This window comes from Molothrus ater, chromosome 5, assembly GCF_012460135.2.
Source record: "Molothrus ater isolate BHLD 08-10-18 breed brown headed cowbird chromosome 5, BPBGC_Mater_1.1, whole genome shotgun sequence".
Classification (NCBI taxonomy): Eukaryota; Metazoa; Chordata; class Aves; order Passeriformes; family Icteridae; genus Molothrus; species Molothrus ater.
Window position 1 is genome coordinate 29,204,497 of NC_050482.2, and position 26,390 is coordinate 29,230,886.

Below are 26,390 nucleotides of genomic sequence, written 5' to 3' on the forward strand. Positions count from 1 at the left end.
AAACAGATGCATAAAATGACAATTTTTAAACACACTTTTCCCAAGGAATACTAATCATCTCTAGCTTCAGAAATCTTGATGTGCTTTGGGAATGGCTAGACAGAGCCATCTCCTGGCTAGACAGGAAACAGAACTTCTGTAAATACACACCTTAACATGTGTGAACAAGTTATTCATCCACTGCAAGAGAAGACCTGTGTGCAAATTCAAGGGTTGGTTTCAAAGGATAGTCTTCATATCAGCATACCATAGTTCCTCAAATCAGCCAGTTAAAAACTACATATATGATGGAGAACAACCCACCCTGTTTGCTACTAGGTTTTTGGAGAGTATGGATGTAAAGCTAACAGCAAGCCCAAAACCTGGCTTGAGAAATACTGACACAGCACCAAAGCTTTATTCATTTGTCCATAACAGAAGTGCCAAAAACCATTCAGGAGACAAATCACACACAAACTTGGTCAGAACTGTGAGGCATCCTAACCTGCAACCCGGTCTGATTTCCTTAGGCATAACTAAACTCAGTTACCTTAACTTTTCACCATCAATTGATACAAACAAGTAATAGTTATGCTCTTGCTCAGGATTAAGTTAACATGACCCAAACTATAAGGTATTTTAATTACACCTAACTCAACAGGAACTGAGATAAAAAGATCAAAACAACCCTTTACTTGGGTTTGATAAGTTTAACCCCACTTGAGTTTCTAAGTATCTTGTGATATGGATTTGCTTTTAAAAAAATCATAGAAGATCCTGCCTCAGTAGTGACCCACAACAATCAAGTCCAACTCAAAATAAGAGCATTCTGAGACAGGCATTGAGTCATTTGCTTCAGTAGATTTCAAAGTTGTAATTATTACTCCTAAGACAGCATTCACTATTAGAACTCTTTCTAAAACCACTTCTCTGCACAACATACTACAGCTTATATGTGAGAGTAATTTTCCTCTTTCTACCAACCAAGAAGATGTAGGCATGGCAAACAAGCCTTCTTCTGTACTTAAGTGTATCTCTACATTCCTTGTTAAATCAACACTCAGGATAGCTAACAGATATGAGAGGTTACTGATAAATAAGTGGATTTTGTTCAATTAACTGTCCTTGTTAGTTTTCTTCCCTCCTAAAAAGGGTATTTCCATCTCTTCTGAATGGTTGCAAACACTGACCTGCCTGTAAACATCAACAGTACAAATGCTGCACACACTTCAGGGCAGATAGGGAAAGATGCCAGGAGCACTAACACTAACACTAACACCCTAACAGCATCATGAAATATAGTGGGATAAAGAACTTGCCATGGCACTGAGAGCAATCTGTCATCAGTATCTATAGGCTGTAAGTGCAAGCAGCTTGCAACTGCAGCCCTTTGAATCAGACTTTATTTTATACTGCACTAGGTACACCTACATTTCAGAGGAACTAGAACCTTTTAGATCCTAGTTTTAATTACAGTTGAGCAAATATCCTTCTGTTCCCTTCTCAGAGGCAGATGAAGCTTAGAAGTCTCTTAAAATATACTCTTCAAACACCACCAGGCTGATCTACTGTTCATATTACACTTTCAAAAGATTTTTGTTTTGACCCCTGAAGTGAAAATTCAGCTTTCTCTGCAAAATCCTCATGACTCAACTCAACACATAAGCTCTTTCAGAAAAGGAAATGTTCTGAAGAAGTGTCAGAACACGGGGTTTACGAAGTCCTGGTTTTCCTGTGTACTACCACTTGTACAATAGCAGAAGAGGGCACAGCCATCAGCAACAGGAGTGGAATGTGGCCCTGCTCCAGCTTTGGTGTCATTTTAAAGTGGATCACATATACCAGGATTTGGGATCTGGGGCTAGAGCAGTGCATGACCTAGGTCAACAGAGTGAAGCAGAGCACTCTGGTCCTGCACTAAGGCTGCTGTCCCCTCCTACATGGGTGCATGAGCAACAGCGAGATCATTGGAGGCATTTCACGTAGGCAGTCTGGCAAGTCACAGATGTCACCTCTAAGTAACACAGACATTATTCATAGCCAGTCACTGCTTGCTATCTACAGATAACTGATTGCATTCAGACCAGATTGGAAACAAGGTTGGCTAAAAAAAAAAAAAAGAAAAAAAAGAGCCAGACAATCTGTTCTCTCAGAGCTCCAGCCATTCCTGGACACAGAAAGTGGGAAAGACTTTGACAGCCGGGACCCACACTTTAGCACAATAGCTACTCAAAGTCAAGAATACAGCAGGATAATGCATTATTAGCCAAGTGCTGTAGAAACCTCAGCAACTAGCATTTGAGTTTGCTTTTTACTGCAGCTGGAGGATCTGACAACTTTATTTTCCACTCCTTGCCTGCTGTCTTTTGTCCAATCATTTTTTTAAACATCCAACCTTTCTGCACATAGTGTAACAGAAGAAGAGATCACATAGCAGTTCAATGGGCTGTCTGAAGATGCATGGCCTGTTCTAGGTTTTTTTAATTGCATTAATTGATCTGATGCCCTTTCTTGTTTTCCTTCTAAGATCTATATTTACAAGAATCCACAGGAAGATTTAACGACAGTAAGAACAGCACAAATTGCTGCCAATATAGAGTTTTAATATCAATTTATCACTTAACTATAGGTATGACCTCAAATGAACTTATTTCTGTACATTGTGTTCTTGGCTTCTTTGCTAAAGCATGATGTGGCCTACTCAGCACTCAGCTGCATCCAGGATCCCCCTTCCTAGGACTAGAACATAATGAAACAACAATTTTTGGCAAGTATTTCATAGCCACAACTTGCATGGATCAAGCTTAATCACTCTTTAGTTCAAAAATTTGTGACGTTTATAACCACCAATTTTTGAGACTCACAATAATGGACTACAATCAGAAGTTTGCTCTCTGCAACAATATACTAATATTTAAAATATTTAGTTGTGATCACAATTTAAAAACATGTTGAACTTACTGTATGATTGTTTTTGATAACTTAACCATTAAATCACAAAGCTGATCTACCAAGAAAATATTTTATGCAGATATCTATAAAAACATCCATTCATGTCAGAGCACCATCTTTTAAATAACAGTTGATTAACTTTAATACTCTATAAGATGCCCCCTCTTGAAGGAACTTTTCTCTGGCAACACCAAGATCCATTTACTGATGTAAAACCCAATGAGGAAGCATCACACAATCTGGCACAGCACTACTCTACAAGCTCTTACATGTGGGACCTCTGAAGACCTCATTAAAAGCAGAGAAGTGAACACACAGTAGGAATGCATTAGAAATGTTTGGTGGCTTTGCTTGGGTTTTTTGTTTGTTTTTGTTTGGTTGGTTTTTTGTTAAGCCTTTTCCTTTTTCTGCTTTGTACACCTGATATTTATAAGCACCTGTTTATAAGCACCAAACCTGAGTTTGCACTTACAGGTGCAATGGAGACCAAACAATCAAACTATGAACAAAAAATCAGGAGATTTTACAAAAGCATATGGCATAATTACATTGCAGAGTAAAGTTAGCATTTAAGATCTGGCAAGTTCCAGAAATTTTTAGAGGCTGACAATTACTGAAAAGCATTCTTTAATCTCTTACCACTGCTCTCCTTATCAGCATGAAGATCACTATGACATAAGTGTGACACACACAAATCCCTTCATTTGAAAAATGTGAACTCAAGTTTTGGAGTCTTTTCCTGGCATTTAAAAACCAAACCAAACATCCCACACCAAAATACCAACCAAATAACCACAAACCAAAATAAGTTACAGAAACCTAGAGAAATACTCAGAAGATTGCATGGTAAACTAAGAACCAAACACAATTAGTTACATACAAATATTTGTTTGTTTTTAATTTGAATTAATTCCATCTCACAGTCTATCACGAAATAAAAAAAGGTACTAGGGACAAATTTTATCTACAGGAAAAATATTTTTTAAAAGTCTGTCATATAGGAGACCTCAGCTTTTTTAATTAATGCCCTCATCCTGGTCCAAATGATACACATGTTTTTCCCCATAGTATGTATTCTTTACCTACCATTTGGATCTAGATCTGATCTATTCCTGGTTTAGACCAAGACCTCCTCAACCCACCCTACACTCCACCACTGCTATTGGGGAGGGGCAATAATTTTTGGCAAAGAGGCCAGGGGTGACCAGCCATGCTGATGCAGAAATGGCAGGCAAAGGGTTCCATTCCTGATTAATCTTTGCACCATCAAGAGCAGTAACCATGGGCAGTAATATTCCCAACCATTTTAGCACATGCCAACATTTCTCAGGAACTTTTCACTATTAATGAAGCCATAAAAGTGAGCCATGTAAATGGAGCTGAAGGAGAGAAGTAGGTTCAGCTGAAGATGCACAAGAACTATATAACTGGAGACTCTTAAAACAGAACTGAAACCCATTTATGTTTGGGGTGCTGCATGGACTCTGCCTTCTTCTTCCTTACTGACTACAGGCACTGTGTTAGCACCGGCACTCAGCTAGTTACAGGGTGGAACTGTGCAGAAATTTAAACAAGCAGAAAAATAATGCTGGCAAAAAAAAAATAAAGACAAGAAAAGTGAAATTTCCTGTTGATTTGATTTTTTTTAAACCAGTTCACCGTGAGCTTAGACAACCAGGAATGCCACTACAAGGGGACAGGCAGACCACAGCAGCACTCATCTAAATAGTGCTCTAAGCCAGTGGAAGCAGGTCCCCTGTGACCACTTTTCCCTTTGCTGCTGTCAAATCATTATTGCTGTATCCATGTCGAGTGATTTCACTTTCACATTCAGTGGGACACCCTGGACTTTTCATTTCTCTTGCAGCTGTACAGTGGGGTAGGCAAGGAAGAACATAAGACAGATTTCCATTGGGTAGGAATTAGCTGTTTGTGTTAGCAAAGACAACTGGAGGTTTAGAGTGTAATATATGAACATTTATGGCTGAAGTACCTGAACACTTTATACAAACAGAACTAAGAATGATTAACAGCTTACAGAAAGAACAATGCAATTTTACTTATATAGAACACGCCGTAGAGTGACTGAACAGTAACAGACTGACATGCTAGACAGTAACACAAAAAGCCCTGAAAATACAATGGTCCCTTTAGAATGTGAATCTGAGCATCAGTGCAGAGCAGTGGAATTCTTTAGAAGGATATGCTTTTCCTGCATGGCCAACTCACCTACCAGTGCCACCAGCACCCACTGGCAATAGGCTTGTCATACTCAGGCACCTGGAACAGTTCCCTAAACATCCTCAGATGCCCAGAAAAACCAACAGGAATGAAAGGACAGCCACCACAAAAACCTTCAACCCATATCAAATTTCCACTAAATCACCACACAGATCTTTGGGCATCCAAAAATTCAGAGTTGTTCTTTTAAGCATAACTATGACTTAGCAAGCTTTCCTTTTACTACCAAATTACCTGGAAGGAATCCACACTCATAAAAATTTTGTCTGAAAGGATACAAACATGCAACTTCAGGTACTTGCAAGGGAGCATGATGTAAACATACTGAATATGAAAACAAAACAAACTCAAGAGGTTCAAGTTCGGTAGCAAGATTGCTACTCATCCAGAATGACCAGTTTCTCAACCTTATTTCATATCATACAGATTTAAAAGATGAAAATTTTAATTGCCTTTTATTTATGTATTCCTCTGGAAGTACCCTGGACTGGTACTCACAAGCAGCTGTTTCTGAAGAATTTCCTGAAGGTCTTGTAAACATTTCAAGAACAAATCCCTGACCACTCATGGGCCATGAATGAGTAGGGTCTGCTGTCCCACATAACAAGCAAGATGCTTTAACATGACAAAACCCAAATGCCTATTGCTTATATCACATCTCTAAACAGCAACACAAAGCCTATATTTAATGAATACAGCTTCAAAATTAATATTTTACAAGGTATTTTCAAAAGAAAAGCAACTTAGTGGCTACTTGAATCTTAATCCCATCTAACAGCACTGGAGGATATAGTAACTCAAGTGCCACTAAGTCACCCTGAAGCTACTACAGCAACCAGGCACCCAAGAATGAAGGAAGCCAGTCGAACAGGTCAACACACTCTGCAACTGATCATGATGCAGTACTGCAGCTTCAAAGAGTAACTGTACACACAGGGAAAAACCTGCATTTTTCTATTATCCCCATTCTTCCAATTGGAACATGTAATTTACTAAAGGCATTTTAGTTTATAAAGATACAATCCATAGAAATACTGATTTATTAAGAGACACGCTGCATGCTGCAGGAATCCAAATGCTGCATTGACAGAGTGTGGTCTGAATTCAGCTGACCCTGCTTTGAATGAAGATTAGGTCAACTGACCTTCAGAGGTCCTTTCCAACCAGAATGACTTTAGAAAATTGTACACTTGTATTTTCTCCTACATGGGTAACACAGTAACTACAGTAGCTCTCTCACAGGATTTGCATTCATCTGACCTACACAAATAAGTGTGAATGATAAAGTAAATCTGGATGTCCAATCCTGAGTTTTCCAGTGGTCTATGGGTGTGAAGACTGATGATTTACAACTGTGATTACACTCTCCCACCTAATGTGGTGGCTACCTCAGTTTGGTGAGAACCATCCTCAAGCACTACAGCACTGTCATTCTCCATTAAAATGAATTTTTAATGCTTTTGAGCATGTCCTTGTATTTGCTTTTCTAAGCAAACTAGTAGGTGGTAGAGATGTGCATGCAATGTTCATACAATAACTTTGTCTCCTGATCAGTACAACACCCTACTTAAGTTATCCTTTGAAGTGAAGAACTCCCACTCAGGTCAGAGCTATACTGCCATTTCATTGCTAGCAGTAGTGGGTCACCATAAGCTTCTTACTATTCAAATGAAAGGAGGAACTGTTTGAAAAATAGAGATGGTAATTACTTTCCTTCCTCTGTCTCTCCAGATTCTTTACCTCTTGCATTCTTCCTATGCACCCTGAGTACCATTTTTCTTCTGTATTCACCACTCTAATCATCCAGGACTCAGACACTGAGTGGGAGAAGAGTACACCCACGCATGGACCAAGTTAACCAGTAAGAGGAAAGAACATATGCAACACTTTAAATGGAAATGAGACTTGTTATATAAGTTTAATTTTCTAAAGTCCTCCTGACAGACTCTACCGATAAGAACAAGTAACTTGACATTCTTCAACTCTTTAAAATTTAAAGTATAGATGAAAAAAATGTGCTTTTGATGGAATAAACATAACCTTCTGTAAATCTGCCAAAGCAATCGATACTTGTCAGACGTCACTCTATTCCAACAATTTAAAGCATTCCATAGCAATAGTGCAGTAACATTTTATTGAACAAGTCAAAAACAAGTCAGATGAACAGATACAGCTTAAGCATTAACTCTAAACTGAGTATGAACACTTTAGGAAAAACAATGGATTTTTTTCATGTGACATTTTTTGCCTCGTTTGTGTGCAGATGGTTGATTAAACGTTGTTTTGGTCTGAAGGGAGCAGCTTCCAAAGACCTGGCAGCAGCAGTACAGAACTGTTAAGTGATTATTTTTATACAGGATGAATTTGCCCAAGAGTAGCCTTCATTTAACATCAGCTTAAAAAAGTCAAGAAGCTGTGAGCTGGACATGCTACAGAGGATGGTCTTTTTCAGTGTTTTAGATGTTCATTTTGCTTTATTAGCTAGGTTCTCCAGTGATACTACATACTTCTGTGAAGCATTTTGTTCAGGTGTGGCCTTGATGCACCACATGGTGGCTTTACAAGAGAAACTCATTAACTACGTCCATCATATGAATTCAGTCCTATTACAATAAAACCAAATCTACAAAAAAAAAAACCCCAAACCCCCCAGGTAGTGGCACAGAGCTATACTTTCTACAGTAAGGCATAGGAGATACTTCAGGTTTTCATTAAAAGAGTGGTTTTATGATGCAAAGAGGTGATGTGTGGAGACAGCTACCAGCAGTACTCACTGATGAAATATCAGCCCTTTAGTGAACTTACTTGAGCTTTCAGAAAAATACCAAAACCACCCTGCACTTGTTTTTCAATGCATTTTGTCTTATTTCAAGAAATTTCTTTGATATTTAGTTCAGGCTTCAGTGAAGGGCACAAGCTGTCTACCTTTTAGAGGGATTTTTTTAAGACTGAAGCAACACTGAAAATTTTATTTACTTCACTAGGCTTTCCTTGAGTTAAAAATCCTACCAAATCTTAGCTTGCCCTGGTCACAGCACAAACAGTGAACTATGGAATATCAACTTCAGACTATTCCTGTGATGTCAGTGTTTTGTATTCCTGTACTTTACATGCCAGGGTTTAGACAGCATGTTATCCACAAGCTGAAAGTGTTACCTAGCCAATAGAAGCTTCCTAAAATTTACACCAGAAGACTTAAACAAAAATCCCACAGGACCACAGCCTGTCATCCCCTGAAGGCATGTGTCATGATGCCAGACATGATTAGATGTGATAAGAAAAGAATTTAGAAAACACTAAGGATCATGTACAGGAAGCAGCTTCAGGGTTATGCCTTATCAACCCAATCTACTTCTAGCTTTGTAATTAATAAGAAATGGTCAGTCAGACAAAACATACAGGTAGTTCTTGCAGTAAGACTTACATATTCAATTTCCAAATAAAAGTATCTCTACTTTTAAATGCAAAGCCTTGTTATTAAGAAACCTTAGTTGTTATAAGGAAAAAAAAAAGCTGTTAAAAAAGAGCTAGTTCCATTTCTCTCTTGTTCTGAAGGTCTTTATTGACAAATAAATACTTGTTGATGGGTAAATTGCAGCTAGTTGTTATTCACAATCTTGTGCTGTAAAATATGGATAACTTTGATCCTTGAAGTCAGTTTCTTGCACAGGTTGCTGAAGACCAAGAGAATTACAAGCATGACACATCGAATCCTGAAGTGCTTCAACTGCAGCTGATGTTCAAAGGACTGGCATCTCAGATGCAACTACACTGTTTCTATTCTACTTCAGTACATTTTAAAAAGTTCTTCTTTGTGAACACCTCATTCAGGCTGTGCGTTACCTCATGAAAACTGGAAGCTAATGCAACGACAACCACAAATTTGGGGCTTGGGTCTTTTTCAAAGCAGTACTGCAGCACAGAGAACTTTTCCATGGCAATTTTCATGCCAAATCATGCCACATTAAAACTAGCACCAGGGCTGGGCAATGCTTCACTCAAAGAAAGCTGTTGTTTAGGACCCCTTCCATTTTGTAGAAACACAGAGGAGTCAACCACTTTTACTGTTCAGTTGGGGCATGTTTTGACTTACTTACCCTTCACCACTGAGTTAGAAGTAGTTCCCAGACTTTTCTCATTTGTATGTATTCCATATCAGTATGCCCTGTGATTCAGAAATGTACTTTTAAGAGTCTTTCATTATATGTTAACTTTCAATCCATTTTAACACCTTATAAGAGGTTCAGCACCACAGGTCTATCTCCATGTCACCCCATGGCCAAGCTACATCCTGGGTAATGTACATTTCATAGTAATTCTTGCTTCCATCTATTGTGCTTTTGGACAGTCCAGAGGCAAGCAGCATTGTAATCTGCTCAAACCCAAGAGGAGGACAGCAATAAAAGGAACCTCACAGAAGGCCCAAGAACCACTTCATTTTTTCCAATATGAGAGAGGGGAACATCATATTCCCATCAGCAGCTTACTCCTGTAACAAACTGAAAAGCAGGTGTGAACATTAGAGGAGGACTAGAGATATACAATTAAAACCTGACTTTTTTGTGCAATTACAGCTCTTAGGACAGAGAAGACAGCAGCATCACATATAAACAGATGTATTTAGAATCTGTATATAAATTGAATACACCAGTAACTGGGAGGAAAGACCATGGAAGAGAAAGGCAGGACAGGAAGAATCCTTAAGGAGGCTAAAGTGCTGCCACACACAAATATCCTGTTAAACACTGATCAAGTGTTTGTGAGCCATGTAGGAGAATGCTAATTGTTTACAGGTATCAGAACTGAAGGACTTGCATGATTACCAGGAAACAGTGCTGAGAAAGTCCACTGTACAATTAAGTAATGAACTGCTGAACAAGGCTCTTTCATTTAAGTCGATCCTGCTAGTTCCTAATGCAATTATTTACCACCAAGGGTTTCCTTTCCCAAGACTGGAATCAAGGAATCAAAAAAAAAAAGAAAAAAACCTACCAAAAACCCAAACCCACCACTCTTGAAAGAATATTTTCTTTCTCCTATGGAAAGATGGGTACAAAAGGAGACAGGTCTTGTTTGTTGTAGCACTAATCAGTATTTGTAGAAGATTAGGGGGAAAAAAAGAAAAAAAAAAGCCTTGTGGTCTATTTGAGAATGGCTTCAACACCTGCCATTCAGGTCATTCACTATTAGCACCTCTGTCTCACAGCCCCATCAGAAAGTCTATGAACACTTCATGTTAACAGGACAACATTTACAAGGATTTAGCTGAAAACTCAAACCACATGCCTAAAATTTTGAGAAACCACCATCTTATTTTTAAAGAATATTTAGGTTAAGTTGGCCAGATGCCCAAGTTCTGCAGTGCCAGCAATTCCTCCCCCTTTCTTTTCTGCAGAAAATTTTCTCAATACTGAATATTTCATCCATTCTTCTGCTATTAGACTAGCTTAATCGAGGTGGAAGGGCTCACCTCACACACAGCTCAGGGTGCTTGACAGCTTTGATCCACAATCTGGCTGCAGGCTGCACAGGCTGTCAGCCTTTCTTGTTTGCCAGGTGAGTCACATCCCTCCCATATTTGAGGGTCACCCTGCATCCATGGAAAGATACTGTTGTTGGAAGGCCCAGTCCATCTCGCATCTCAGTGACCTCCCTGAGGTCATCTGAAGTCTGAGTGACCTTCTAAGGTTATTACTGGGATGTGGTGACAGTCACAGCCTGCATCCCAAGCATGATTACTCTGCAGACTTGAATTTAGCACCTGCCCATCCTTCCTTCAGAAGGAGAACCAACGGTTACTGAGCCTGGATGGCCTCTTCACAATTAATAAGAAAATACCCTTCAGTCTCAGGCAGGCCTATCTCACTCCTGTACCTTCGGGAAAGGCTCACTTCAGCGCAAAAGCTCCCCAGGAATGAGGCTGATAAGGAAGCGCTCCTTTGGCTATTCAGCAGAGCCCATTTCTTCCCACTCTTCTGCCTCTGGGCCTGGTTAAACTAGTTTGGGCAGCTTACCAGGGGCCTAGAGAACCACATCAAAGTGCTTGGATTTCTTCTGTTGTCTGGTGTTTGTGGAGTGGCTGTGAGAAGGCTCCTGCCTCCACTTACGTGCTCAGACCACTTGCACACTTATGGAGCTGCACCTCACATCCTCACCCTGCCACAGGATCTTCTGGGGACAGCAAACCTGGTGAGGAAGAGCTCACTCTCCACAGCCTGATGGGCTCCTGCTGTACCCTCCAGCCAGCTGGGGTAACCAGAGGAGCTGTGTCCCTGTTCTCCAGTTCTACCTAGAAAGTCATGTCCATCTCCTCCCAACAGAAAACATGAAGCAAGATGTCAGGCCATGAACATCTATGCATATCTTTTAGCATATGGGCTGGGACCTTCAGGCTTGCTCCCTTCTCCTTTGGGTTTCAGTATAATTTTGAACACTGGCAAATTAACAGAGACAAAGCAAGCAGAGGGACAGAAAAAATAGCCAGTTCTCTGGGTTTTCCGCATGGACAGGTTGCTCTCTGTCCTTCAAAACCATTTACCAATCACTCATATAAAGCAATTTGAGAGAAATTTAAAAGCTTTGCTTTTGATGTCACTGTGAACCAGCCCTTGAAATAGTTTCAGCCTTGAAAACACAGCTAGGCAGAAGCGCTCCCTGTGCCACAAGCACAGACAGAAAAAAGCACCAGCGATCTCCATTACTCGCACACGGCAACGCTGCTTAGCATCATCTCCCGGGATCAGCCAGGCACGGCGCACGGGGTTCACCCGGGATCAGCCAAGCCGGGATCGGCCGGGCCGGTACACGGGATTCACCCGGGATCAGCTGGGCCGGGATCGGCCGGGCCGGTACACGGGATTCACCCGCGATCAGCCAGGCCGGGATGGGCCGGGCCGGTACACGGGATTCACCCGGGATCAGCTGGGCCGGGCCGGCGCACGGGATTCACCCGCGATCAGCCAGGCCGGGATGGGCCGGGCCGGTACACGGGATTCACCCGGGATCAGCTGGGCCGGGCCGGCGCACGGGATTCACCCGCGATCAGCCAGGCCGGGATGGGCCGGGCCGGTACACGGGATTCACCCGCGATCAGCCGGGCCGGTACACGGGATTCACCCGCGATCAGCCGGGCCAGGATGGGCCGGGCCGGCGCACGGGCGCCATCTGGCGGGCGCGGACGGGGCCCAGCCGTGCGGCGGTGCCGCCCCGCGCTGAGGGAACGGGCTGAGGGAAGGGATCACACCCAGAGGGACCCGCACAGGATTGAGGGGGGGATCTCTGTAAACCTCATGAAGTTCCACAAGGCCAAATGCAAGGTCCTGGGTCAGGGCAACCCCAAGCACATGTACAGGCTGGGCAGAGAACAGACTGAACAGGCCTGAAGAGAAGGTCTTGCGTGTGTTGAGAAGCTCAACATGACCTGGCAATGAGCACCTGCAGCCCAGAAAGCCAAACGTGTCCTGGGCTGCATGAAAGCACCATGGGTAGCAGGCTGAGGGAGGGGATTCTGCCCCTCTACATCACTCTGGCGAGACCCACCTGGAATGCTGCATCCAGCTCTGGGGTCCCCAGCATTGGAAGGATATGGACATACTGGAGAGAGGCCAGAGGAAGGGCAGTAAGATGAGAAGACTCGAGCACATCTTCTATAAAGACAGGACTGAGAGAGCTGGGCTTGTTCAGCCTGGAAAAGCGAAGCCTTGAGGGAAACTTTTCCAGTGCCTACAAGTAAGCTGGAAAGGACTTTCTACAAGGGCATGCAGTGATAGGACAAGGGGTATTGGATTTGTAATGAATGAGGGTAGCTTTGGGTCATGTATTAGGAAGAAATCCATTATTGTGAAGTTAGTGAGACACCAGAACAAGCTGTCCAGAAAAGCTGTGGATGCCTCATCCCCTGAAGTGTTCCAGGCCTGGTTGGAGGGGCCTTTGAGCAAGCAGTCTAGTGGGAGATGTCTCTGCCCCATGGCAGGGGGTTGGAACTTGATGATTTTTAAGGTCCCTCCCAACCCAAACCATTCTATGACAATTCAGCAACTTTTTGTTCAGCTCTGCGTTAGGCCACCATCACAAGTGACACTAACTCCATGGCTGCTACTCCACTGCACCTACCCCAGGCAAGGAGATAACAAACAGCACATGGCCTTTTTTCCACCAGAACTGCGGGGCCCACACTGGACACTAATAGCAACCAGAGCCTTAAAACCAACAGCTGAGCCTTCCAAACCCCACCAGTTAACTTCTGCCGTCTTTGAGTTTGTACTTGGTGTTTGCCTGACCAGCCTTGGCTGCTACCCTCCAGCTGCAACACCCTACTTTTCCCTGGAGTTACCAGCTGCAAGAGAGGCAAGGCATGCACTGTCACACCAGCCTGGTTTTCTTTGCAGAGCCAGAAGTGAATTTAGAACCTAAGCCCCATATTTTAGCATTTAAGTGAAAATGCCCAGGACTGTACGTTAATTCCGTATACGTTTCATCTTTACATTTTCACTGTGACTTTTCTTGAGCATTTTTCCTGCAGAAAGCTGTCACAGCACTGACTTGATAACCATGTACACCTCAGGTTGGTAAGCTCTGCCCTCCATGCTGGTAAAGCACCTTTCAGAGTTCACCCAGCAGCCACACAAACATTTCAGCTTTGGAGATGTGGATCTTATATAGGTGTGTCTGATGTACATCCAGGGTGGTACAAGTGCAGCATGTGCACACATGATCAGGTGTTTTCCAAAATGTTTCTTAAAGACAAAATTCATAGCTGTACCAAGCTGTGTGCATACTGGGGTCAAATTTAGACATAAGTGTTGCAGCGTGTCCTCCTGATATCTACTTTGTTTCTTAAGGTATCACACAACAGGCTAATTTGAAAGTGAGAGCTGGAACTGTTCCACGGGAAAGAAAACTGAGGCTACCAGAATGCTGCTAAGACACCAATGTTACAAAACTGTCTTTAAATAGTACTTTTGGAAGGATGTCAAGAAATATATATTTTCTATGCAGCCTTCCACAGCATACCAATTTTCAGTCATTTTTACTTCCTTAAACAGGACACAGATAAAAAGTTAGAGCCTGCTAGCATTATTTAAAATATTGCTTTACTTCCCCACCACACACACTTTTGTCCTTAACACATGACTATTCTTAAAGAGCTTTAAACACTTTCTTATCATGTATACAATGACATGGACCTGTAACTGAACAGAAGGATTAATCTACCCAGACTTCTGATGCCATACATTTTTGCTTTCTGCCACAAAGACATGGTGCCAAGCATCCACCTGAGGCCTCTTGTCAGAAAGCTTGTCTGTGAAAAAGATAGCTTTTAAAGATGGCTGGAATAGGTAGCGAACTATACACTTGTCATAGCTTTTGGCATACTTACATACAAATCAAGACTGCAAGCAAATGGCTCTGGAATTATTCACAAGAAGGGCTGATTTCTAAGATTTACCCTAGGCTTATTGCTGCTTCCAGAACAGATTTCTGTCTTGCAGATGCATCACACGATCAGCTCTGTATTTTTGTGGCGACAATTCTTCAAAAGTACCTATAAACAGATTCAAGCTCTGGATCCCCAAAGCCATCTCCATTTCCTGAGATCACATCTTACATCACCAGTTTCACAACAGGCAGAAAGTCTTAAGTTTTTCAGAGCCTTTAAGTCATCAACTTGATTACATGCTATTACCTTTGATTTGTTGAACTAATGACAGAGCCAGAAGCTTGCTCTTCTACTCCCATATCTTTTCCAATAGAAGCCACTTCATCCATAAACCTAATAAGGTGCTTTGTAAGATTTCAGTCTTTCTGCAAGCTTGCTGTATATACCAGTCTGTGTTAAAGACTAATTTTCCTACAGCCTCATAATCTCATCACATCACCTTTTGTTTCCCTTGTACCCAGAAATTACATTTGTACACCAAACCTTATGCTTTGAAAGTACTCCCAAAAGTAGTTTCTGTTCCAGACATGAACAGAATGCATGAACAGACATGCATTGCAGCCTCCACAATTGTAACTTTCAGAAGAGCTTTAAAATGCCCCCAAAATGGCAAGACAGAATGAGTCTTAAAACCATAAGAATTAACATGAGTAAAGCCTGCCATCAGGAAGAGCACCTGCACTTCTCTGCACTTGGGAGACTGTCAGTTCCCTGCTTCACAAGGATGGCTCTATGTAACAAAGCTGAGAAGTATCCAGCTTCCAGACAGGAAAAGCATATTGATTGACAAGCACACGCATCTCTATCAAACACCCTTCTCTGCCCCCACCACTCACATCAGATGTAGACAAGCACCACTGCTCGTGACCACAGCAGCAGTTAACAGCATTTCTTGGCCTCCACCATGCCACCTCCCTGTCTGACAGCCACCCTCCAAAAAAGCCATAGTTAAAGCTACCATGAACTCACTATGATAAACCATTTTCTCTGTGGTAAGTCATGCAAAAACCTATCAGAGACAAGGAATAATTCACTACTGGAATTAATAACTGTAGTCAAGGGGTCAGAAGCCTGTTCCACATCACTTCTGTGTCTGCAAAGCCACACTGAATGTGTGAGTCTGCATCACTCCAACCAGTGCAGCACAGCAAACTTCTGTGACATCTGCTGTCCCTGATACATAAGGACCACCATGTAACTAGCTAGGCAACCTCTTGACTTTTTGGGGGGCTGCTGGACTAAAATGGAAGGGGAAAGCTCAATGACTAAACAGGTAAACACCACAGGGCTTTTACCCTCATCATAACAAAATTGGAGATAAAATTTAAGGGATATACTAAGTCTACTCCAGATTTAAAGAGACTCTCTTGTGGACACCCATGAATTGCTATTCAAGCAGAAAACAAAAATTCAAATACGCCAATAAATTTACTCCAAGTCTGAATACATTACAAGAGCCAACTATTTCATGGGCATTTTTTAAACTATAGAAAGAGGCAGTCAAAGCAATGTTTCAGTTAGGTAGAAAAGGTTGCATTAATTTCAAAAACTAAATAAAGTTGGAGTCTGTTGCACTGGTTAATGAATGAGGTGACTGTTCTCAAAGATATCCACACATGTACAGATCACAGCTACCATGAACAGTTTTTACAGCACTGCTGTATAATCTCATTCAGTTATTTGACTACTGATGGTAATTGAAGACCATAATCCATTGCCAAAAAATAAACAAATGTGAACAACCACCAAAACTTGGGCGATAGAAAAAATTGTGTGTGGATGTTCCAGGCTTCTTGCAAAGTACTTTAGTGTTCAGAGAAAATTTAAAGTTATAATAAGTTCTTGAGCATGTATAAAATATAAGAATGGAGCTGAACACTTCATAAGCACAGAAAAAACAACAGTAACGGAGAAAGTATTGTTTATATAGAATTAGTATTTTGAACCTGGATAATGAGGAACAAGATTCACAGATTAGAACTACTGAAGCAAGAGAAAACCACAAAGTTTAAGTTGTAAAGATAGAGCCAATCCAGCCTTCTTTCCTTTGGGGCCTGCACAGGAATACAGCTATACCCCAGGCTTTTTGCAGGATCTGACTCTAGTAAGGTAAGTACTTTACCATACAGATTACTTATTATGTACCAAAATTGACGTAGTAGTACCAAGGTATTAAATTAAAGACATGTGCATCCTGATTAGGGGTACTAGCTATGATGCATTATATATGAAAATGAAACATTACGTACAAAAAGTAGCAAGCATAGTAACTGATATCTACAAACTAAAGTCACAGTGGCACATTGAACAATTTTAGGTTAACCAGACTCACTTAAAAATAGAAACCAGAGGCTGGGCTCTTCTCTCACCCCATTTTACATGTCTTTACGTCCATTGATTTCAAGTGGAGTTCTTCACAATTTATGCCATTGTGAGAGGAGAATCAAGCCTTGTGTGCTTGAAAGGAAACAGCAGACATGTTTCCCACCAGAGTGCAGGGGGAGATTTTAAAAAAAACATAAGTATATGAACTGTGAAACCAATAGAGTACACAAGCAAAGGCAGGCAAAGAGGCTCTAGCTGGGGGTGGGGAAGAAGAGAACTTGCAGGTTACCCAGGGGTTTTGTTGTTTGCTTGTTTGTTTTTTAAGACTTGGGACTGATCTTAGTAAGTCAGAAGCCCAGTCAGTAAATAGGCTTCTAAAAAACAAAAAAAAAATATTTAGCGAGAACTATTGCATTTTTTTTCAGACAGACACGATTGATTTGCATTTCCCCACAGTTATTCTATAAAATGAGGAGCACACCATTTCGTCTGTAGAAGACACAGACTTTCCATTCCTAGAAGACGGAGATCTGATCTATTTGCATTGCCAGAAACAGTGCCCAATGATCATTTATACCCAAGCCCAAGCAGATGATCTTCCAAAATTCGTCAGGATCTTCTGCACAACTAATATTACAGTGGTTAGAAAGAGTAACACTTCAGACTGCAATTCAAGTCAGACAAAGCCCTATATATGATGTAGGTGACAAAATCACTTCATGGTTTGGAGGTATACTGTTCTGTACTGATTGGGCTGATTTGGGGAAGCTCACTTAAAACCAAGAAACAAGAAAACCCCCAAATATTTTCAAACTATCTCTCTATCTCCACTTGAGGTATGCCTGCACAATGATGTGACAGTACAAGGGAAACAGCTTGAGTATTTTACAGAGGGAATACAGACTTAATTCATTATTTTATATACCACAGAAATGCAAGATTGAAGTAAATCCTATTTATTCAGAGTCCAACACTGACAGAATATTACTGTAACTGTTTGGAAATGCTTTTTCCCCACTTTCACTCATGTGCACAACCCGTGTTACAGCTCACAGCACATTTTAAGTCACCCCCCAGCATTCCAGCAGGAAACGTGCCAACAGTTTCTTTTAAAAACAAGTCTAGATTATCTACTCAAAATTGCATTAGATATCAGTTGATTTAGTACATAACAAAGCAGGATGAAGGTAAATGCAGAGAATTGCACAAAGGATGACTTCTACCTGCAGAAAAAAATGTTGCATAATTGAAGGCGTACCTGCTGCTCTTCATGAGACATGTTCTTTCAAAGCATAAACCTCCTTCCAGAGGCCCTTAGAAGGTGGAAAGAGACCCAAGAACAAATACATGTCCTTGAATACCCAACTTTGTTTTGCACCTACCATTTAGATGTTGAACACTGACTTATGCATCAAAGTTTGAAAAAAAACCAAAAACAAGCCTTAAATGAACACAAACCTGCTATCACCCCAGTCCTAGAATAAATCCATTAAGTATACCTTTGTGAAAGAGCCATCATATTGTCTTGACAACATTAGCTCCAGGCTAATAAGACATCCACTAATAGGTATGAAATGTTTATGAACAGCCACAGCACAATATGAGACAGACAGGGAGACATTAAAAAAGCAATCTTCCAAAATTACAGCCTAAAAGGTGGCAGACTGAGAACTAGACAACAGAGCTCTGAGTGTTGGGGGACGTTTTGCAAAGAAATCTGAAAAGTAATAAATCTGCAGCAATGAAACAGGCGCCTGTTTGTCACTGTGGTCACTTCAGTTCAATCAAATAAATGGATTGTTCAATTTCAGTATTTTAACAGCTACTCTAAAAACATGCAGGCTGTTCTTGCAGGAAATCAACAGTTTTGTGCAACTGGGAAATCATATATTGAGAACAAAATGGGGTATTAGCCTAGACCACTGAACTTCAGCTTCACACGATCTGAAACCCCCAGAGAGTACTGTCCAAGCAGATGGGCTGTGAGAAAGGTTGGGTGCAAAGCTTGACAGTTACTGGATTCACAAACACTAAAGAAACCATGGAGCTCAGTAATCTACTCTGCAGCATCCTTTGCTGAGAGTGCTTCTTCATCTTGACGGCAGCTCCTGGTTGAGCACAACAGCAGCACATAGGCCTGCCTCTTACCCTGCAGACACTCTCTCCAGATTTACTCTGGTGCACTGCTTCCTTCCCCAGGGCCTCCCAAGGAGAGGCCAAGACCCTGTAAAAAGGGACTCCGGGATCTCTCTGTGGAGAGCTGCTGTAACACAGCTGCTTGGTTTTGTTTTTTTTTTTTAGGGAGTCACGTTTCTCCTGAATAGTACTGGCACCTCCCAGCAGATACCTGCTGAAATCCAAACCTACACTGAGCTGCTAAGAGAACAGAACAAAGCTGCATCCTGTGTAAACAACACCCTCATGAGGCTGGAAGTTTTTTGGTACCTCATAACAGATGAGAGCCTGGTCTGCTTTCTACATGTTTGGCAGTACTCTAAGACGTTCGCTGGCTATTGGCCTGCCAAGCTGTTTAGGCTTGTAAGTTTTTCTGCACTTGCTTTATACTATTAATTTTATTAAATATAAACATATCCTTTGTATATATTTTTCTCATATTCCATATGCACAGAATGAGCTCATTTCAGTCTAAAGATGAATGAAAACTCAATATTTACCACACAGATCCACTATGCTTTGCAAACAAGACTGGAAAAATGCCCTCTCACAATGAAGTTATCCATACCATCTTTCTGATGAGCAAAGCATGAGGAAACAGTTCAAAGCTTTTGGAAAGCCATATGTATACTTCTACAAAAGACATCTGCAATTCACCAGTGAGGTTCTAGACCTAGCATAATTTATTTAGCAGTTTGGATATAGAGATGCAAATATGTAAGGTTCAGACATTTCTTTAGCGCCTCCATAAAATTCATTTAAAAGTATATAAATATTCATACTTTAAATAGTCATCTCAGCATGCGAAGCTTTAATTTTTATATGAAAATACCAATTCCTGCAAAGAGTCTGAAATAAAGTAAAAATATATTAATCCTAAAGTATGCACACAAACACATGCAATTTCTTTACATAAACACTTCTGAACTTCTGGGTGATTAACGCTTGATTACAAAAAGAGATCCTTAAAAATTATATTCACTAATCATGCACTAATTTTTAACATACTTGAAAACAAGTCAGGTTTTACTGCTGTTAGACAAGTTAATCCACACCTGAAAGCACACGGTGGCTTTCAATTTCTGCCGTGGTTATTGTGTGTCTCTGTTGCTACCGAAATGGGCCATAGGTGAGGGCAGTGTCCGCCAAGCCCAAGTGCTCAACGGGTTGAGCAAGAGTGCCTGGGTGTCCCAGCAGAGCCTCCTGCTGAGCCAGCACCACCACTGTCACAGGAGTGTACTTGGCTAGTGACAACATCAGGGACAGCAGAACGGGTAAAGCTGAACAATCACAGCGCCTGTGGCAGAGGTGGCTTACATGGCTCCAGCAGGGATCACAGGGATACAGGAGGGATGTGTGCTTTCAGGAATTTTAAGGCACTTGTCAAGATATGTTTAAAGATTCAGAGACGAGTCATTTATATCAGTCTTTTTAAGACTGGTGAGAGAAGATGCAGCTTTCCTACCGAACAAGAGGGTGCAGTCCTACCACCCAGCACGATCCAAGGCCTACATTATTATATTCGTAACTGCATGCATATTCTTATTTTCTTTTTTAAACATTCAAACACATTCATAAATGAAGATGTTTGGACAATGAAGACTCTCAAAGAAAATTTAAGGGACTAACATCACCCTGCTTAAAAAAAAAAATCTGTAAGTTTTATAATAAACATCATGATACTGACATGCAGATTTTTAATCATGCCAGTTGCAATTATACAAATCAGTGTTCCAATCCACAGAGAAGTCAGTTTTCATATACACCACATTAACACAGACATTAGACAGGATTTGGCATGCTGCCGACAGAGAAGCTAGTTCTGGAATCATGCAATATTAAGTCTGGAGTTACTTGATGCAAGATTAGCAGGCAACAAGCTCAAAAAGGTGGTTACAAAAACATCACAGGAAACAAAATTATTTTGTTTATTATTATTAAAGGCAAGCAATTATATTTCAGTATTTGGACTGCAGCTGAAAATGCTTTTTTGGCATGCAACCACTCCACAAAGCTAATATTGAGTTTAACTGGAAGCATTTAAAAAAAAATTCTTACTCAAGTCAAAGATGGTAATTGTGAACTGCAGAATCCGTCCTTAGATAAAAGTGGGGCAACTGAATGAAACTTATTATATCTGTTACAGATACAGCCTACAAGCACACTCCATCATACTCTTGCATCTTAAGGAGGGGACAGAGGTGAAGAGGGAGAAAATGAAGGAGAGAAGTACACAAGACAGAACAGCAAGAGCTATCAGGTGCTATAAATCAATGTTTCATGTACAGACTTTAGACAGGAGTACACAGCTTCGGTACAGAACAACTGAAAAAACTGAAAAAAGTTCCAGCATTTGTTGATATGTAATCCACTGGAAATGAAAGGTCTACCTGAGAGACTGTCTACCCCAGGTTTACTAGCTAGCAAAACATTGAGCTTGATAGTTTCATAATGATCTTGAAAAGCAACTCACCAACCTTATGGCTATATTTAAGAACTTTTAAGAAGACTTCCAGGCAGGGTTCCAAGAAAAGGTAAACTAGCAAGAAGCTGTCATTTACAGACCCTTTAAAAAATACTAAAAATGTTTGTGTTGGCTCTTACCTCTTCTATATGAGCACTTCACTCATTTTGTACATTTAAAAAAAAAAACTCCTCGCACAAAAACATGCTTGAGGAATATTATCAGTTTGTGCTGAGAAGTGAAATGCTTGCTCTTTTAGTTCTGCTAAAAATATATAATGTATTTTGTGAATATTATAAATAAGTAAAATACAAAGAGGAAGAGTTGTAGCAGACCACCTGTGAAATTTTCTTCAGTAGCTGGAAATATCCTTGGTCAATGAACCAGCGGCCAAAGAACTGTTTCTGAAAAAAAGCGTGTAATTTGGCAAACTGATCTGATAGTCTATCTGGGAATTTCTGCCAGAAATGCCACAACTTCAGTGTGCTATTACTTGAAAAACATGTTTCTTCCCATCATTCTTCAGCCATAAGGTGGGAGGAGGAAAAGATGAGCAATAGCTGTACTGTGTCCTTCCAAGCTGGTTCTTCCCATTATACAACTCCTAATCCAAACAACTTAAGCACAGAAGTAAAAGCTACCCATTTCTGTAAACACTTCCAGGAGCAGGACCTAAGCTTGCATGGCTTACACCAAGGATACACTAATGGCTAGAGCTAACCTCAAGTTTACTTCTGTTTAAACAGCATAAGCAAAAACCAGTGCTGGCCAAACTGAAGCTTAAGCCTTAATACAAGGGGGTAAACTGAATATTGATATAAGCCACTTGGTGACTAGGGAACCATCTCAATCCAGCATTCTTAGTGCAATATTGTATCATGCAACAGTTTTCTCAGAAATATAAGTGACCTTTCTCAACATTTAAAAAATAAAAAGTAATGTTTCAGAGCATGCTTTTATATCCCAGCAGCAGGGATCTCTTTACTTTAGGGTAACTAGTCATGGAAAACAGAAACACAACCCAGAATGTTTGTTTGTTTTAAATGAAATTCATCACTGCACATCCAATTAACTCTGGAATGCCTAAGACATGGCACCCAAGCAAACAGAGGCTTTCAATTTAAGAGCAACTTTCAGTCTGCCCTGTTAGAAGCTGTGTATAGCAGTAATTGACAATGTACTTATTACGCAAGATTCACACGACAAAGGGGAAGGACTTTTAGGCTATGATACAAAGGCTTCCAGCATTAGAAAGGGTCAAACCAATTTGCAAAAGCATAATGTGAAGCAAAGCAAATGACTCTGTAAAATGTAGACACTCATTAGCATAGAAAAGTTTCACAGGAAAACAATGACAAAGTAAAAGGCATTCTATTTTCATATGCTAATTAATTAAATATGATTTAATGCATTTAATCTCTTATTATAACCATAGGGGGAGACAGACCAAACTCTTGAAGTTCCAAAAAGCCAGGTCATTAGTGTGCCAAGTCATTCTTCAGATCTTCTCCTTATACACAAATTTACATTCCCAACTCATAACATATATAAGTAAAACTTGACTCCCCCTCCCACCCCCTCCATTTCTCCTTCTGTGGAAGGCACTTGCTTTCTCTTGCTCCTGTATTTTAAAGTCTTATTAAATGCTAGAAATAACTCATTTGCTAGGGAAAAAAAAAAAAAACAACCCGAAAAGCACAGAAGCCATTTTGCCAAAGGCCTGAGTTAAACACCCCAGACCCTCTAAGACAGAATAAGCTAGCTAGAAATGAGATTAATAACATTCTTGCGCATATGCACAAAAATCCACACATAGTTTATAATCTTTAAGTTCAGATGACATTTCTAGCCATTTCTTGCCTTTCCAAACAAGAAAGGGATTCTTATGTTTACATAAGTTTCTCCTTGCTTAATAAATCCTAAATTGAAACAGATTTTTTAAAAACAATTACCTTTTTCAGAGTTATCATACTACAGGATATTAGGAAAAACCAGACTCTCCTGTTGCTTTTACCCACATCTGACTCCAATCTTAATAGTTTAGCTATTAACCCTGTAAGGTCCTCACACACACACACCTTGCCCAGTTGATGTTAAAATTTTTATATGACTGATCTGGGCTTACTCATTACAAAACCTTTTGTTTTACAGAAAGAGAGCAGCTCCACGGACCTTGATTTACAGGACACAATTAACTGTGCTGTTGGCAGAACTGCACCAGCCCGGCTCATCCGGGGCTCTGCAGGCAGAAATTAAAGGATCTGTCACTGCATCAGAGTAACGGCTCTCCATCTCCTTTCCACTCCCTGTCCAAGCTCATTCTGATCTACTCACGTCTTGGGATGAAAACCTAGCCACTGTGATATATCTGTCTTGCAAAGAAATAGTACAAATTGCTTTAATTCCCCCTAGAAGCAAGAACTACAGCTAAAGGGGAAAAAACCCCATCCTACTTGAAAAATCGCAGTACTTTAGAGTTTGCCGTGCAAAACACGTAGTTTAAAGATCTCAGTTACCAGCTAAACAATGATCGCAAGGAGTTTCGCAACAATAACGCTAGTAATTTATTTATGCCTTTTTTTGGGTTTTCTTTAGCGTGTTAGGAATACGCATTGTTAACCATTAAATTTCGCTGTATAAACATTTCTCAGCGAGCCCGTAAAATACCCCCCGCTGCGTTTCCTCGCTCTCCAGCTGACAGCATTTAGAAACACCGGTACTGGTGGGTGCTTTATTTGGCCTTCCCGGGCCACCCCCGCTGGGGAGCAGTGAGAGATTCCTGTCAAAGGCCAGACCCAGCCGCCGCGGGCTCGGACCACAGCGAAGGCGTCTGGACTGAACCCAGCCCAGCCGATTGATAAATGGTGGCTGCTGGAGTTCGAAATCCCGCGGTGGGCGCAAATATTCTGGGAGAAGGGACCCATGGACGATCCATCGCCCTTCCAGAGCTCTTTTCGTTAAGAAAGGAAAGCACAAACACATACTTCAGCGAGGTCCGTGGCTGCAGGGGTGGGTGTGGGGAGCACCCCCCAGTTAAAGCGGACACCGCGGAAGACGCCGCCGGGATGGCAGACCGAGGTTCCCAGCTCACCAGGGTCCCCGCTCGGGGCAGGAGAGCGCCCAGAGGCGGACACTTCGCTCGGGATACGGGAGAGGGCGGAGGCTGCCTGGAAGGGGCCAGTTGCCACGCACTGATAGGCAACAGCTGAGCTCCCACATCTGGACCCTCACCCAGACCGGCGACCGCGGCGCGCCGTTCGCTCCGCCGGGCGCACCGAGCCGGCACGGCGGCGGCACCGCGACACCTTCCCCCAGCAGCGGGACACCCTGCGCTCCCCATCGCTTCCCCCGCTCTCCCGAGCCCGCAGCCCCGTCCGACAACTCCGCGCAGGACGGCGCGGCGCCAGCGGCGCTGACGAGCGCCGGCTCCGGGCTCCTCACCGGCGCGCCCTGGCGATGCGAGCCCCGGGCAGGGCGCAGGACCCCCGCCGCACCGCGGGAAGCGCTCCGCCACCAGCGGCACGGTGCCAGCTGCGGACGGCGCTCCGCCAAACCCGCCGGGCGCTCCGCCGCAGGCTGTCCGTCAGTTGTCAGCCCGGGGAGCCTCCACTTACCCTCCCCGCAGCGCAGCCGGACCACGGCGACGTATTCCCAGGAGGCGGTGTGGCCCGTCACACAGACGACGGGGGAGGCGGATACCCGGCTCTGTCCCACGGAGTCAGCGCCGGCGGGAGACGCGCATCTCCGGCAGTGCCGCTGACGGACCGCCCAGAGCCTCTTCGGCCGCCCCGCCGCGACTGCCCGAGCCCCGGCGCTCCCCGCCCTAATGGGGCTCGGCCGCTCCGCGCCCGGGACGGCGCCGGCAGCGCTCCGCCGCGCCCATTGGCTGCCGCCCGCCGCGCCCGCCAATCGCCGGGCGGCCGGGGCGGCGGGCGGCGCGCGGGGCCCGGCGGGGCGGGGCTCGGGGCGGGGCCGGCGGCGGGAGCGGCTCGGGGGGTGCGGAGGAGCGTGCGGGGAGCGCGGCGTGACCCGGTCGGGAAGGACCGGGAGCAGCAGGGCACCGGCACGTTCTGCGCTCCCTTTCCCTCGGTCCGACGGAGCCCTGAAGCCACCGGCTTTCATCCAGGGAGCGGGACCGAGAAAGTTAATTAGAAACTCCTCCCGCTGATCTGTGCAGAGCGGTGCGCAGATGGAGCCCGATCCGGATGGGTTCGCGGTGTTGGCGGGGGGCTGCGCACAGCCGTGGCGGGCACCGGGCACTGCTGCAGAGAAGGCGGTGCGGTGCGGGCCCCTGGCCGGCCCGGCGGTGCGGAGCCCGCAGCCGCCCGAGGGGGCTGGCCGGGGGTGGGTGGGCGCGCCCCAAAGCAGCGCAGCCCCGGTCTCAGCACCAAAGAGACGGCAAAGCGAAGGAGGCCGGCATTAAAGGGATACTGAAGTAGCCAGGCACACGTATAAATTCCATCCCTTGACGTTGCGGGCACTTCTGGTATCTGTTAAACTGCTGGAGTCTGCAGCCCTTGATCGTGTTGCTCGCAACTAACAACAGCCTTTAAACAACGTGGATTGAGCTCCTGGTTCTCTCGTGGTCTCAGTGTTTAAACCCTCTATGGAAACATCAAAGGATGAGTCACATGGCATTTAACTCGATGTTATATTTCTTCCATAGGTGCAAATTGGAAGGTGAGAATAATTTTTCCAGAGTGACTTCTAGGCAGTCACAAACTCTCCCCGCTTGGTGAAAAAGGTGTGTTTGGAGCCTCAAATGTTGTGTGGTATAAAGCTGTGTCTCTGGCAGTGTCTCTCTTGATTCTCAAA

At 42.8% G+C, this 26,390-nt stretch overlaps 1 protein-coding gene across 1 annotated transcript in view; it reads right to left on the reverse strand.

Moving 5' to 3' along the window:
* PRICKLE1 (prickle planar cell polarity protein 1) overlaps positions 1-25,357 on the reverse strand; it is a 65,826-nt gene extending 40,469 nt beyond the window's left edge. The window contains exon 1 of the mRNA XM_036400301.2: positions 25,190-25,357. The gene's annotated coding sequence lies outside the window, so the exon portion shown is untranslated. The remainder of the gene's footprint in view (positions 1-25,189) is intronic.
* Between the last annotated feature and the right edge of the window lie 1,033 nt (positions 25,358-26,390).